Here is a 15,961-nt window from a genome sequence, read left to right on the forward strand (position 1 = left end):
CTTGTGCAGTAATTGTTCAAGTTGAACAAGCATTGTATTTTCTTCTGAGATATTCTGGTTAATGCAATATAAATAGTCGGGGTTTTGGGCAGTTTCTTTCCCCAGAGAAATTGTTGGCTTGATGGGGCCTGACCTAGGTTTTGAGTTAATTAGCCAAAAAAATCCCTACACTATCGGCCCTTTTGGCATCAGCTCGCGCTGCGCGAACTGAAGTCTCACCTGAAGCAGTATGGGGGGATACTAGAACCAATTTTCTACACGCTGAAGATGTCTGACAGGTCGATTTACTCCAATTGTGCCTACCTTCACGCAAGTCACTTCGCACACTATCCTGACTTGCAAGACCTTCATAATATGTTAGGATCGCCTTTCACGCAGCCCTAACTAGAGGCTGAGATGATATCGCGCTGCTAGGGTAGCGATCTACGTTATTTCCCCAATTTACACCATGTATCATACTTGTCTTCTTACGATTGTTAGTTATCTTCGTGTAAACAGATACCTTATCTCACATTTACTTAATCAACACAATCATATATGTTCGTGCATCATATAAATAGCAGAAACATAATTTATACCTAATACATTCAATGTAGAAAACAGTAAATGAATACACAGGACTGGTATAAAACTTCTCTTTATTAATGCTTCAACAGTTACAGACTCAACTTGCCCTACGCACTCAGCTGCGGACGACTAGGCCTCTACACACTCAACTGCAGAGCCTTCTCCTACTCTACAACCCAAAGACTCAACTCTACACTTAAGATAAGACTCAATTCTCCATCATTCCTTTATTTTTTTCTCTTTTTACAACTTGGAGCCTCACTCTATTTATACAGTCCCATGGTTTGCGGACCATGGGTAGATATCTAAAGCCAACATTACATTACAAAATTGAGGGCGGACAACCCTATGACTCATTTACAACTTTGTGCTCCGTGCCCACAAATTGTGGAGTTTTTACATCGGATTTACAACTTTTAACCAAAAATTGGGCTTTAAGCCCCAAAACTTCCCTTAGGGGATACCGAACCCAACAGGCCCCCAACACAAAAATCGTGACTCACCCTTGAGTCACTCTTTCGATGTAGAGATCTTCATGTGAAGACCACCCAACTCTGCCTAGACTACTGCAAGATCGGTAGCGCACTGAGCAACTGCCTGTTGTACCTCCTAGATGCATTATTCAGAGACTTTTGTAGTTGAAATGTTGCCCTGCAGAAACTTTATAGTCCTGCACCTCCTTTCAGCTACCTGGAGCGCTAAGACTCTACATCGGTCAGCTAGTCAAATAGTCAGGCCACCCATGTATGGCTTCAACTGACTGCCATTCACTTTTCCTAGGAAAGGTTCTCCATTTAACTTTACCAACTGCACCACGCCTCCATCTGTGACCTCCTTAATAACATACGGTCCCAGCCAATGCATTTTGAATTTTCCTGGGAATTTATCAAACTTACTATCATATAGTAACACCAAATCGTTCACCTTGAAGGTGTGCAACTTAATATGTCGATCGTGCCAGGAATTTTCGCGCTGCTTTTGTACCTGTTGGTGAAAGCAAGCCAAAAATCGTTCTTCCTCGAGTTCCTCCAACTGTGCGAGCCTCTCCTCCAGCACTCTGGGGTCTATCATACCTATGAGCACTGCTATGCGTAGACTAGGCACAATGTATTCCATCGACATTACGACTTCCACTCCATATACCAGCCGAAAAGGTGTCTATCCCATCAGTTTCTTGCATGTCGTCCTACAAGCCCATAATATTGTAGGTACACACAGGTCTCAAACACTTCACTGCGCATTGCATACCTTGGTCAGCGCAGTCTCCAGTACTTTGTTAAACACTTCTACTGTCCTGTTAGCTTGTGGGTGATATGGTGTGCTTTTATGATGATACACCTGAAACTCTTTTGTCAGCACATTGATCGTCTCGTTCAGGAAATGTGTACCGCAGTCGCTTATCAATATCTTCAGACATCCAAATTGTGTCAATATGTTTTCAAACAAAAACTTTGCAACCATCGCGGCTATGCAATCTTTTACCTGTTGCGCTTCTGCCCAACGATTCAGGTACTCTATCGCAGTGATAATATATCTCATGCCTGTTTTTCCTTGAGGTTTGATAGGTCCTACGAAGTCAATCGCTCACTTTTTAAAGGGCTACAGCATCATTTGTGGATTCAAAGGCATCTTGTCCCTCCACGATGGTTTACCTGTTCTTTGACATACATCATAGGCCTTGCAATGTGCTTTTGAATCCTAATGAAGGGTCGGCCACCACAACCTTGCTTGGAGAATCTTCTGTGCGGTCCCTCTCCCTGCATAATGTCCTCCCACAGTGCCCCCATGAGTGTCTGCAAGGATATTGCTTCGTTCAATTTAGGTACATATCTTCACAGTATCTCATCATTCCCCATATGATATAGGTTCCCTGCAATGATAGAGAAATATACCGCACACACCACTAGTTCCTTCTTCTATTGGATGGAGTACTCTTTCAACGCAGTTCCAGTCGTGATAAAGTGGATTATATCTTCAAAATGTCCATCTGCTACACACATAGCAAAGAGCTATGCATCAGGTAATCCTTCCCCCAGACTAGTAGGTTCCTTTCCTGTCTCAATGCGCGACAGGTGATCTAGTCCTCTCAGCGCGGAGTTAATGCGCATCCGCGTTCATCTCAGCGCGGAGTTAATGCGCATCCGCATAGGTTGTCTTCCATATGTCGGCATCCACCTAACTAGATGTGCGCATGGATTATCCTGCCCATTGTGTTTATCAGCTAATCGCACTCTAGGCTTCCCAAATTGTGTGCGCATCATTCTCTTGCATTCACGCCAGTCCTCAAAGCTCCCTTTGTGCATACCCCACTACTTCGCGGGTGTAGCGCACAATACCCAATTCAAGGCCTGGAAGCGTTGCTTTTCTGGAACCTCCCTTTCAAATTTGTCTAAGAAGGTTTCTACCTCACTTAACCCATCATAAGTAGGTAGGTCCCTTACTTCTGTCGATACATAGTACAATGACCTTATCATCATATTACAATTCAGTGTAGTCTCCTCATGTAACCGGTTCTACCATCGCTTTGTTTCCTCATTAGAATCCGACGTACAGGAACTTTCTCGCTCCCATGAGATCCGTTCGTCTACGGCGGGATTCACCCAGTCCTGGTTTCGTGTTTTTATCTTATAGATGCAGTCCAAATCATCATTTCTTTCATAATCATGCATCAGCTCTGTATAGTGCGATCCTTCAGCAGGGTCCAAGGAATAACTACGCGTAGTGACTTCTTGTCAAAAATCACCTTGTGCTTCTTCAGATTAATCACCCCGTTCATGTCAGTGGCCCAATCAATTCCTAAGAGCACGAGATAGGGATTTTTATCATCAACAATGTCTATTACTTCAAAGTCTACTAGCGCACTCTCTCCCTCAATATCCATAGTGATTCCCTACAATCGCCCCATGGGTATTATTTTTTGCTAGTTCACCATTCGCAGCTGAATAGGAGACCACTGTAGCGTAGGTCTCCCCATGCACTCCCATGTCTGCTTCAGCAGAAAATTTGCGTCCGATCCTAAATCCAAAATTACTTGGTCCATCTCATATTCTCCAATCTACGCGGTTAACCTCATTTCTCTTCCTGTCCTTGTATTATGCTTTCCAATCTTCTGGACTACACGTGGTTCTCCTGGTGCGGTCCCATCGCATCTATTAATGAGTTCCTGTAATCCTTTTACAGCTTTACTGTCACGTAGTAACTTCATACATGTTTCTAGGAACGTCGTAAGCAAATATGGGTCCATCTCCAACTATGGTCTATCTTTGCTTCCTCAAGTGGAGCCATCAGCGAAGCTCTTCTTAGCTTCCATGAAGGTTTCCTTAGCGTGCTACAAATCAAACTCTACTTATTTTGCTAGAGCTTTTTGAACCCAAGTACTATCTTCAGGATGTTTGCCTTTGTCATCTCCTGTCATAATTCCACTTCAAAGCACAATGTTCACATCTGGATCTTCCTCGCGCAGCTCAAACCTCATCATTTGCAGGTTCTAAGTCGGGGGAGGTGGTAGCGCTCCCTTGTCACATATCCTAGCTATTAGCGTAGGATAATCTTCCGTCTCACGATCAAACAAAGTACATTACAAACATGATGGATGCGTTGGGTTCATACAATTGTGGGCATAATGCCCTGGCCCTCCACAATTGTAGCATATCAGTTGTCTCTGACCTCTTCCATGCCCTCCTCCACCTCCGCCTCATCCGCACCCCTGAAATCCTATTCGCGCCATTCCTGCATTCTGGGCTAGGGACCGCAATTTTTCCTGAACTCTGTAGGTGGGAGTTCTATCCATCATCAACTCATAGCTCCTACAAGTGCGCTAATCATGTCCCACTAACCTACAAAAATTACAAAACAATTGTTGTGAATTCTGCGTGTACTTCAGTAACAAATGGAAATTGTCTCTAGCATGCTTTCCCCCTATTTGACAAATCACGAACCACAAAGTAGGCGCCACACTAGGTCCTGCTTGTGCTTCCGGTCTTAACAACATCGGTCCTCTTCTCGCGAAGTAATTCGCGAACATAGGGCAGTGGTCCTTATCATGACCCTGACCCTTGCATTTTACACACCACACTTCTTTGTGCACTTCTGGTCGAGTTGTCCTTTCTTGTTTCATACTCTGCATCTCAAGGCATAAGTTTTTCAACTGTGCGTGGATCTGTTGAACTCCCAAGTTAGGATCCTACATCAGGGTCTCATGTAGACTCATCGCGATCTCTAAGGCCTCTTCCTGAATCATTAACTTCTGCTGCGATAGCGCGCTCCTTAAATGTGGCATTAGCAATGCTACAAACCAAACACGATTTTGTCCATACATCAAATTCATATTAGCCTTGTGAATCGTACACTTCAACCTTTGATCCAACTCCAAAGGAGTTTCACCTGGTAGCATCGTGATCTCTTTGAACCCAATGATTGACTGTGCTTCAGACTTCGGCCTGCTAAATTCTCTGTTTAGCACTGCTTGGATATCTGTGATTCCTGCATTTGGATTATCATTGGAGTGCTTAATATACCAGGTCAGCGCGTGGTCCTGCAGGGCGCTAACTAGTGTCGCTTTCTTTATATTTTCATCTGTAACTCCCTGCGCTTCCCATACGGCTCTTACCATGAACCAAAATTGGTCTGAATCCTCATTTCCCACTCCCTTGAACATAGGCAACTTTATCGTGCTTGCCATATTGACTCGTGGTGGTGGCGGAGGTGGTATGGGTGAAGATGGAGGTGAAGGCGGTGAAGCTAGTGGCAGTGTGGGTGGGGGTGGTATGTACAGAATCCTTTGCCTTATCAAATGGATCGCACTTCGCGGAGAGACCTTCGCGAGCTCTTCCTCATCCCCTCGTGGAGGTGAAATCAAAGGGCTATTCTCTGGTCCCTTAATTCCTTCGTTTCTATAGGATTTTCCGCTTCGCGTAGCTCCGAACATCAAGGTAATTGCATAACCCTCTTTTCACACAATAGCATTTTAATCCAAGTATTCAGAGACTTTACGCACTTACCTCACAGTCCTTTGAGAAAGCGTCGCTCTGCCTTACTGTAGCTAGCTGAAGTGTCTACCGAGAACTCAGTAATGAATCATCCTATAATTTGATCTAGCCAGTGATCAACAATGTGTGTGATCTGATCCTTCGATGCTTCCAATCTGCACACCAACTCTGGGGTCCACTCGTACAGCTCAGTAGGGAAGGATGCAAAAAGGATCTCATGGATTTCTATGTACAAGTAGCAATCTAACCACTCTTCTTTTGTCAGTCGTGGATTCTTGTTCTCCTACACCGTGAACTCATGAATCCTCCTGTCCAACCAACCTTAAATTTCCTTCTCAGTTGGATTTCAATGATATGACATCAGACATCTCTATGAAAATTCTGGTCCTAACAACGGAACCATTTGTTGGCTTGATGGGGTCTAAACCAGGTACAGAGATAATTAGCCAAACAAATACCTACACTACTGGCCCTTTCAGCATCAGCCCATGGTGTGCAGACTTAAGTCTCACCCAAGGCAATATGGGGGATGCTGGAATCAAGTTTCCGCACCCTTGAGATGTTGGAGGGGTCGATTTAGTCCAACTGTGCCTACCTTCGCATAGGTCACTTCGCGCATTGTCCCAACCTGCGAGACCTTCACAGTTTGTTAGGATCTCCTTTCACGCAGCCCTAACCAAGGGCTGAGATGCTTTTGCGCTGCTAGGGCAATGATCTGCGCTATTTCCCAAATTTACACCGCGTATCTTACTTATCTTCTTACAATTGTTAGTTATCTTCATGTAAATAGATACCTTATCTCACATTTACTTAATCAACGCAATCATATATGTTCGCGCATCATATAAACACCATAAAAATAATTTATATTAAATACATTCAATGCAAAAAGCAGTAAATTAATACATAGGAATGGTATAAAACTTCTCTTCATTAATGATTCAACGGTTACCGACTCAACCTGCCCTACGCACTCAGCTGCAGGGGTCTGCACACTCAGCTGCAAGGGTTCATGCACTTAGCTGCAGACTACTAGGTATCTATGCACTCAGCTGCAGAGCCTTCTCCTACTCTACAACCCAAAGACTCAACTCTACACTTAATATAAGACTCAATTCTCCATCATTCCTCTATTTTTTTTATCTTTTTACAACTTAGAGCCTCTCTCTATTTATACAATCCCATGGTCTGTGGACCATGGGTAGATCTCTAAAGCTGACATTACATTACAAAATTGAGGGCGGACAACCCTATGACTCATTTACAACTTCGCGCTCCGCGCCCACAAATTGCAGAGTCTTTACATTGGATTTACAACTTTTAATCAAAAACTGGGCTTTAAGCCCCAAAACTTCCCTTGGAGGATCCTACGCCCAACAGAAATATTATGTTATGAGTGATTCAAATTCTTCCTTTTCTACTTATTGTTTTCATCGATCAATTTTGGTTTTTGCTGAAGAGTAGAGTAGATTCTTGTCCTGTCTTTTAGCATATCACATAAGTTGTTGAATCTACAGTAAAAATCTACATTGTATCAGAGCAGGAATTTTTTGGGCGACGATTTTGCAGAGAAGATCTGAAATTTTTTGGGAAAAAAATAAAAATAAATAAGAGATTTGTATTCCTTACAAAAAATACCCAAATTCAAAAAACAAATTGTCTAAATCAGAGTTCGGATGAGGGAGATGTCGTAGATTTAAAATTAGATTTTTTTCAAAAAAAATTGTGATTATGGGACAAATGAAACAAATTGGTGTGCGAGTCAAGAAAATGTATGATCTTGAGGTTGAAGATCCATGCAAAGCCTTCAGGAGAAAGGAAAAGGTTAGAGACTTGGTGGTTGAGAGGGAGCATGAATTACCTCTCAACATGCAGCCTCAGAAGCAGTGCCAGAAAGTTGTGGAGTAGCCACAATTAGAGAAGTAGAGAGGAGACCGAGTGGAGATATCCACTCAAGTAGAGAAGATGTAGTCTCAGAAGTAGCCTTAGAAAGTTGTGGAGCAGCAATAATTGGAGAAGCATAAAGGAGACCAAGTGGAGACATCCACTCAAGCAGAGACCTCTAGTAGGGGGAAATTTTGAGCCAGGTGGGCAGAAGGAGAACATGTAGCCATACCTCTAGGTGAGAGGTGGGCCGATGTGAATTATTAGTCCCAAGAGTGAAGAAATTTGGGCAGGGTCCATTGAGACGTTTTGTCTCATGGATCATTACCTTGCTCCGGGAGCCCAGAGTACATAATAACAGGATGGATCAATGGTGGTTGATGCAGTCAAATATTAGAGTGACAGAGGCAGAGGTTAGCAGCAGTTAGACACCAGGGAGCGTAGAGAAGAGTTGATAGCAGTGCAGATGGCATAGAGGCAAATTCAATAGAAGTGAAGAGTTTTCAATCAACAGAGGCAGAGCTAGTAGCAGTCAAAGACACTAGTGACAGATGCATCATACTGATTCAGTTTTGATGCTTTATCAGTTTCAGAAGTTGCAGTAGAAACAACACTAGAGAGAAGTGTTGCATGCAGAACATTCCAAAGGTATTGGATCAAGATAGAGTTGAATTCATCTCTTGTTGAGAGGGAGTGTTGAAATTTACAAGAAATTTTAAAAATAATATCTAGAAATTCTAATTTAATTTGTCCTTGAATTAAATTGTAATTCTATTCTCATAGCAACTTGTAATAGTTAACTAAGTTAAGTTGACTTAGTTGTCTCAGTAAATTCAAGTTAGAAGTCTATCTAGATTCATGTAGAGTGATCCCTAAATTTTAGGGTCCTAGGTTGAGTTATTATTGAGTTGTAATTATTTAATTCAGTTTAACTGAGTTAAATTAAGTTAAACTAGCTATAACTGTTGGAGGAACTAGTGAGTGATCAAGTGAATTAAATTGGATCTAATTCACATGAAGTGATCAATCAGATAACTGAATATTCACTCATAAATTACTCATCCATGTCATTTTAGAGGAAGACCCAGTTGATATTAGAGTTCAAGGACATTGTACTATCAGTTGTATAATTTTCCGAGTTGAACAGATGGTTCATGCAATCTGTTGAGGGCCTATGATGGATTGTGCAGTTATGGATGAGGAATTTCCCAATTAAATATGGGCTAATTCTCTCAAGAATTGCACAAGAAAGTAGGGCCTTGGAAGGCTAGGAATTTGGCTAAGTGTTAGCCAAAGGAAGCCAGTCAGGCATAGGATAGAAAATAGTTGAGAACATATTGTATTCATCCAAGGCTTGCCTAAGAAGCAAAGAGATAGATTGTACTTGTGTAGGAATTGTTCATGTTTAACAAGCATTGTATTTTATTTTTAGATATTCTGGTTAATGCAATATAGATTAACGAGGTTTTGAGCAGTTGCTTTCCCCAGAGAAATATTCTGTTATGTGTGATTGAAATTCTTCCTTTTCTGCTTATTGTTTTCATCGATCAATTTTAGTTTCCGATGAAGAGTAGAGTAGATTGTTGTCTTGTGTTTTAGCATATCACATAAGTTGTTTAATCTATAGTAAAAATCTACAAATATGTACTTATTATAGATAGTTGAAAAAGCTAACAATAAAAAATAAATAACATTTACCTAGAATTGATTATCTATTTGACCAAGTAAGGGGAGAAACTATTTTCTCTAAGATAGATTTAAGATCCAGTTATCACCAACTACGAATTAAAGAGGAGGATATAAATAAAACTTCTTTTAGAACCATATATTTCAATTATGAGTTCATTGTGCTCCCCTTTGGACTCGCAATTGCCAAAACCACATTCATGTGTCTAATGAATATTGTTTTCAGGCAATATTTGGACAAATTTGTACTAATTTCATTAATTATATATTGACTTATTCCAAGACACCAGAATATCTTAAACAACACTTAAGAATAGTGTTGCAAACACCCAGAGCATCATTTTTACACCAATTTTAGTAAGTGTGATTTTATCAGGATTGGATTTAGTATTTGGGACATGTAATTTCCAAAGAACGAATTGCAGTAGACCCTGAAAATTTCAAAGAAATCCTTAATTGGCCAATCCCTAAAGATGTAATAGACATCAGATCTTTTATGTGGATTACAGCTATTATCGTAGGTTCATTGAAGGTTTCTCTAAGTTGGTCTATCCTATAACATCTTTGTAGAAAAAACGAGTTAAATTTCTTTGGATCCAAAAATGTCAAGAAACTTTTGATTGATTGAAAAATTTACTAATTGTAGCTCCTATACTTAAGATTGTTGATCCCAATAAAAACTATACAATATGCACAGATGCTTGACTAGAAGGATTGGGTGGGGTGCTAATGCAAGATAACCATGTTATAGCCTATGAATCTAAGAAGTTAAAGGAACATGAAAAGAATTATGTTGTGTATGATCTAGAGATAGTTGCAGTAATTCATGCTTTAAAAATGTGGTGTCCTTATCTTTTGGGCAAGAACTCGTTACTGATCATATCAACTTGAAATATTTCTTTAATCAACCATATCTAAATAAAATGAAAGCAAGGTGGATGGATTTCCTAAGGGAGTTTCATTTTGAAATAAAACATAACAAAGCGAAAATATCTATATATATGCAGATGCATTAAGCAGAAGTTTAACTCAAGTTTGAATAATATTTATTAGCAATGTCAAAACCAACTTTAATGAATAGATCAAAATTGCAACTTTAGAGGATTAAGAATATGGACAAATACAAGAAAATTTGATCAATGAAACTAACCAAATAGAAAGATCAGATTTTACACTAAATAAGTGTGTGTTGTTCACTTTCATAATTATAATTTGCATTCCTAATGTGCATAAACTCAAGCAATTGATCTAGATAAACAACATAAAAAACATTTTTCAGCTCATCCAAACTAACAAAAAATTGTGACAACACTTCGGAAGGAAGGTTATTTACCATGAATGCAAGGAGATATAGTTGAATATTTATGAAAGTGACTAGAATGTCAAAAAGTTAAGGTGGAACACAAAATGTCCTGCAATATTATTGAACCCCTTACCCATTCTTAAGTGGAAATGGGAAATTATTTCCTTATATTTGATTACCAAGTTACCCAAAACTAGAAGACAACATCATTCCATCATGGTTGTAGTTGATAAAAAGAGAAAAGAAGCCCATTTTATATGATTTTAATCAACATATAAAGATGTTCATATAGCTTACATTTGCATGAAAGGGATCTTTAGACTACATGGGGTACCAAAAACAATCATCTTTGATGAAGATGCAAAATTCAAATAAAATTTTTGGAAAGAAATCTTCATAGGATTGGACACACAATTGAATTTCAATACTTATTACCATCCTCAAATAGATGGAAAAACTAAAAAAACCATCCAAATCCTTGAAGACATGCTTCACATGTATGTAATGGACCAACCCACTAAATGGGAAAACTACTTGCATCTAGTTGAATTTGCATATAATAACAATTATAAAACATCTATTAAAATGAGTCCCTTTGAATTCCTTTATGGATGAAAAAGTCATATTCCATTGAGCTCGAGTCAACCAAAGGAAAATTTGGTTTTGGGACCAGATATTTTAAAGGATATGGAACAAGTGGTTAGAAAGGTAAGGTAGAATTTAAAGATATCTCAAGACAAAAAAAAAATTATGTAGATCAGAAAATGATTAACAAAGAGTATAGTGTGGGGGGGCATCTTTATATCAAATATAGACCAAGGAAGATCACATTGAAATTAGGAACCTATGCTAAATTAGCACCTAGGTTCTGTGGGCCATTTGAAATACTAGCCAGTGTAAGACTAGTGGACTACTAGCGAGGATTACCAGCCCAATTTAAAGCACATAATGTATTCCATGTATCACTACTTAAGAAATGTGTTAATGATACCACTCATGTTATTGACTGGAATGTGGTGCAACTCAAACCAAAATATGAGTTCCAGGTCAAACCTCTACAAAATTTTGATAGGAGGGAAACTTCACTCCAAAATCGAGTCATCCTGCAAGTTAAATTGCAGTGGAAGCACTTTATCCCTTAGGAGGCAACCTAGGATATGGAAGAGGAGATGCGAGAAGCATTTCCTTCACTTTTTCATACGTGATGAAGGTGGAGGAAATGTTGAGGACAATGTGATGAAGGTGGAGGAAATGTTGGAGGAAGGCTAATTTGATTGACTTATGAAATGTAATACATGAAATGATACATGAGTATTTTGGGCTTCTTTACTATCTGGAAAAATTGATAAAGTGGTTGAGTTCAAGTGTTGGATAGAAAAGAGGAAAGTGACAGTGGTCACAGTTGTAACCTTCCAAAATTCTCCCAGATTCTAAGGAGAATAATTTCCACCAAATATAATATAATTGGAGAGATATGTTACCCTGGGTGGAAAGATAAGGATAAGCATAGTTGGAGAGAAATGCATGTTAAGGAAGGGAAAAAAGAAAGATTTTTCCTATTTAGAAAAACAATAAAAATAAAATAAATAAATCCTAGGTAAAGAAAAAGAAGGTACTTCTTGCAAACAAGATGCTACTAAAAATATATTGGGAATGAAATAAATAAATACCACTAAGTAAAAATAGTTAGGGGTATTAGAGGAGAATGAAGGTAGAGGCTTTAAATAAGTAAATGGTTTTGTTGTTATTATTCAATTTTTATATGGTTAGGTCTAATTTTAAAATGTGTATGATGAATAGAATGTATGAAGGTTAGGAAAAGCAAGCATCTACATACAATATTAGATGTTTAAATATATTTTGGAATGCATGCACGAGCGCATGCGTTAAGTAGGCAGTCCTAATATATATTGTGAAAAAGAGTAAATAAATAAGTCCATTGTAGTTATTGATTATTGGAATTGTAGCCATGAACCATTGTGTATTTTATTTATGAATGCATGGAGTTATTAGCAATGGGCTTAGTATGAGTTCTAATGAGTTCTGACATATGTTGTAGCATCAAGGGTATTCAAGTAACATAAATACATTTAATATAATAATATGATTAATTAGCCAAGCATGCTTAAATGTTTATACATAGCTAAAGCTCAAGAAAAAAATATGTAAGTACTCATAAGTATTTATATTGTTAGGAACTATGAATGTGTCTCTATAATGCTATTTTATTTCATAAGATAGGAACTTAAGACCGAAACATGTTAAAAAAATTTGGATTGGAAAAGTAGAAGTATTATAGGTGATCTATTTCTTTTATATACTATAGCCATTTCAAAGGTTTGCATGAAGAGCCTTATCAATACCCAAGTACACAGGATGTCCATTGGTTATGAAATGATAGAACTATTTAGGAGGTAAGTATGGAAAATTATTACAACTGTAATCGCCCAAATTAATTTCATAGAAAAAATATCTTGAACCATAATTTGATTAAGTGTCGCAAGAGAACTTATGATTACAAAGACAACGATTCTAAGGAAATATGAAGCAATTTATTTTAAAACCCAAGAAATTTGGAATTAAACAAGTAAAATCATACTACCTAGAAATAGTATATATGTAACCTATACAGAAGAAAATTATAAAATACATATACAGAGAAAAGATCCATAGTATAAGTTTTCTAAAAACGATGTAATTAGCATAACTAATGAGTTAGAAACCCTCAGAAAATACAATATATTCTGAATATTCAAATACTTATAATTAAGTAGCTTAAGGCATACTCAACAATGAAATTGAAGAAATAGTTTGAGTCAACCTCAAAAAGTTTGGATATTTAACTTAATATGCCTCATAAGTAAGAATGAGAAATTCTAATATATAACAGAAACAGACTAAAACAATTGGTTCTCGTACAATTTTACAATGTCCTCCTTAACATATTTGAACCTATGATAGAGAACATGACATTAGGGGAAAAAAATTATGGCCTGGTGGAACAAGTGTATGTTGTTGAGAAGACTCTGAAAGATTGATTAAAGAGTAAACCTATCAAAGAAAAAAATTCTGAAATATTTCATCAGTGATCTCCTTGTAAGAATATAAGGTATAAGAGTACAAATGTGAATGGGAAATAAAGTTAACTAACAAATTACCTTAAGGTTTTAACTTAGATGCATAACCTATTAAAAAGGGGAAAATGCAGAAGTTAGAGAATGAATGTGAAGAAAGGTTTCCTGGACACAAACCCTTTCAACTATATTAATTATATAATTATGAAAAATAAAAAACTCAGATTCTAGTGAACATGGTATAGCAATGAATAGCACAATACTTGGGGATAGTATATTCACCACATAGTAACTCTTAAACAAAAAGGAATTTTATCAGAGGGTTGCCCTATTCTAAGAACTTGAAGGAAAATTTAAGAAACTTAATAGAAAATTTGATGACAACATCTTGAAATAGAGAACTCAAAATTTCTAGGAAATAATAAGGGAGAACATTTAGGGTTACCTAAATGAAACATGAGCCATCCATTATCTCCATATAGGCCATGACGAAAGACGTCGAACCTGTAAACCTAGTAGGTTAAAAAGGAGAATAAGTATTAAAAAAACCTTTAAATCCATACAATGAAAGGATAAATTAAAAACCTTGAATACATAGGGGTCAATATGGTTATGGATGATTCCCAACCATATGAAGTCCTAAACATAGTGTACTTACCTAAGAAGGTTGTTTGAGTTCATAGTTAGGGTTCCTCATTGGCACACGTGGATTTCATTTTCCATTTGATAAAGGTGTTAGAAATTAAATAATAGAGCAATGGAACACAAAAAATATTGTGGAAACAGAAACACAGAAAATCAAAAAACAAGAGATATGCACATATATGTTGTTCACCCAATCTGGTCTACGTCCAAGGAGAAATATCTAGTCCTTCCCCTTTTTTTATCCAACAAATTGAAGGGATACAACCTACAATGCATTTTTTATAACTTTCTCTTCACACTCACACAATCTCCTCCATTTTTTTCCCTCACTGGAATAATATGCAGCTGCAATACAATTCCCTCGTATAGACCATGGGTTTCTTTCTAGGGAAAAAAAAACCCTAAATTAACATAATGTATACCATTATATCTTCTACCTAATGAATGACCCATATTGACTACAAAATTACAATATTTTACAAAGCCATTTTTCTTAGAAATTTGCTTTCGAGGGCACTCCACCCGAACCCCCACAAGTGGGCGGGGGGCCACTGGGACGACAATAAAATTGGGGGAGAAATCCCCCCAACATCCCTTCATCATGGATTGGGACCCAAAAAAGGCTAAAACAACACATATAAATCAGAAAAATAATCAGGCTCCACACCCAACAATATCCCACTTGGAGACTGATTATAGCAACTCCACCACTACTTCACGTGTTGGACAATGCTTCCTCTTAGACCTGGTTGTTTATCATTTTTACCATCATAACTAAAGACCAATTGAAACTAAATAGAAACTCAATTTCTACCTAGTTACAACCATTGGTAACATATTTGTAGGATTCTAGATAATGTGTATGCTTTCTAGCTTCAATTGTCCATCATCCAAAACTGGTCGTATGAAATTGTATATGTTCAGTCTTAGAATGAAATGTTGACTTCTTTGCAAGATGGATGGCACTCTGGTTGTCATTGTATAATATTTGGATCTCTTGGTTCTTTCCCAATTCATCCATAAACATTTACAACCAAATCATTTCTTTACTAGCCTTTGTAGCATCAACATACTCCGCTTATGTTGTTGAAAGTGAAAAAATGCTTTACATTTTAGAAATCTAGCTTAACGTTTTTCCACCTCTAGTGAACACATACCATGTGGTGCTCCTCCTATTATCTATATCACCTACCATATTAAATTGATATATCCCCGTAGAATAGTGTTTGAACCTCCAAAACATTACGCTTGTTTAGTAGACCTCTTAAATACCTAAGGATCCACTTTATTTCCATCCAATGCTCTTTTTTAGGATTGTTCATATACATAGTCACAACCCCCATTGCATGTGCAATAGCATACCTTTTGCAAACCATTTCATACATTAAGCTTCCAACTATTGATGGAACTTTAAACATATAATCTATATCTTCCAAAGTCCTCAGATACATCTCCTAACTTAGTTTGAAATGGTTGGCCAAAGGTGTACTAACTAGTTTTCATTCTACATATTAAATCTTTCCAAGACCTTTTCTATGTACTCACCCTTATAAAAATTTAATTTGCGAGTTTTCCTGTCTTTAGTTATTATCATACGAAGGATTTGCTTTGCAACACCCACATCCTTCATTGCAAATGAATTGGCCAATTTTATTTTGAACACACTTATTTCATACTTGTTAGGCCCTACAAAGAATTTGATATACATACAATAGAAATATAATATAGTTGTCATCATTTTGTTTCTTAAGATAAATAGAGTGGTTAGAATGACATCTAGTATAACCTTGTTCAGACATAAACATATCAAATTT

Source organism: Pinus tabuliformis, chromosome 8 (genome assembly GCF_031772625.1).
Source record: "Pinus tabuliformis cultivar Carrire ecotype Pingquan chromosome 8, CPIR1, whole genome shotgun sequence".
NCBI lineage: Eukaryota > Viridiplantae > Streptophyta > Pinopsida > Pinales > Pinaceae > Pinus > Pinus tabuliformis.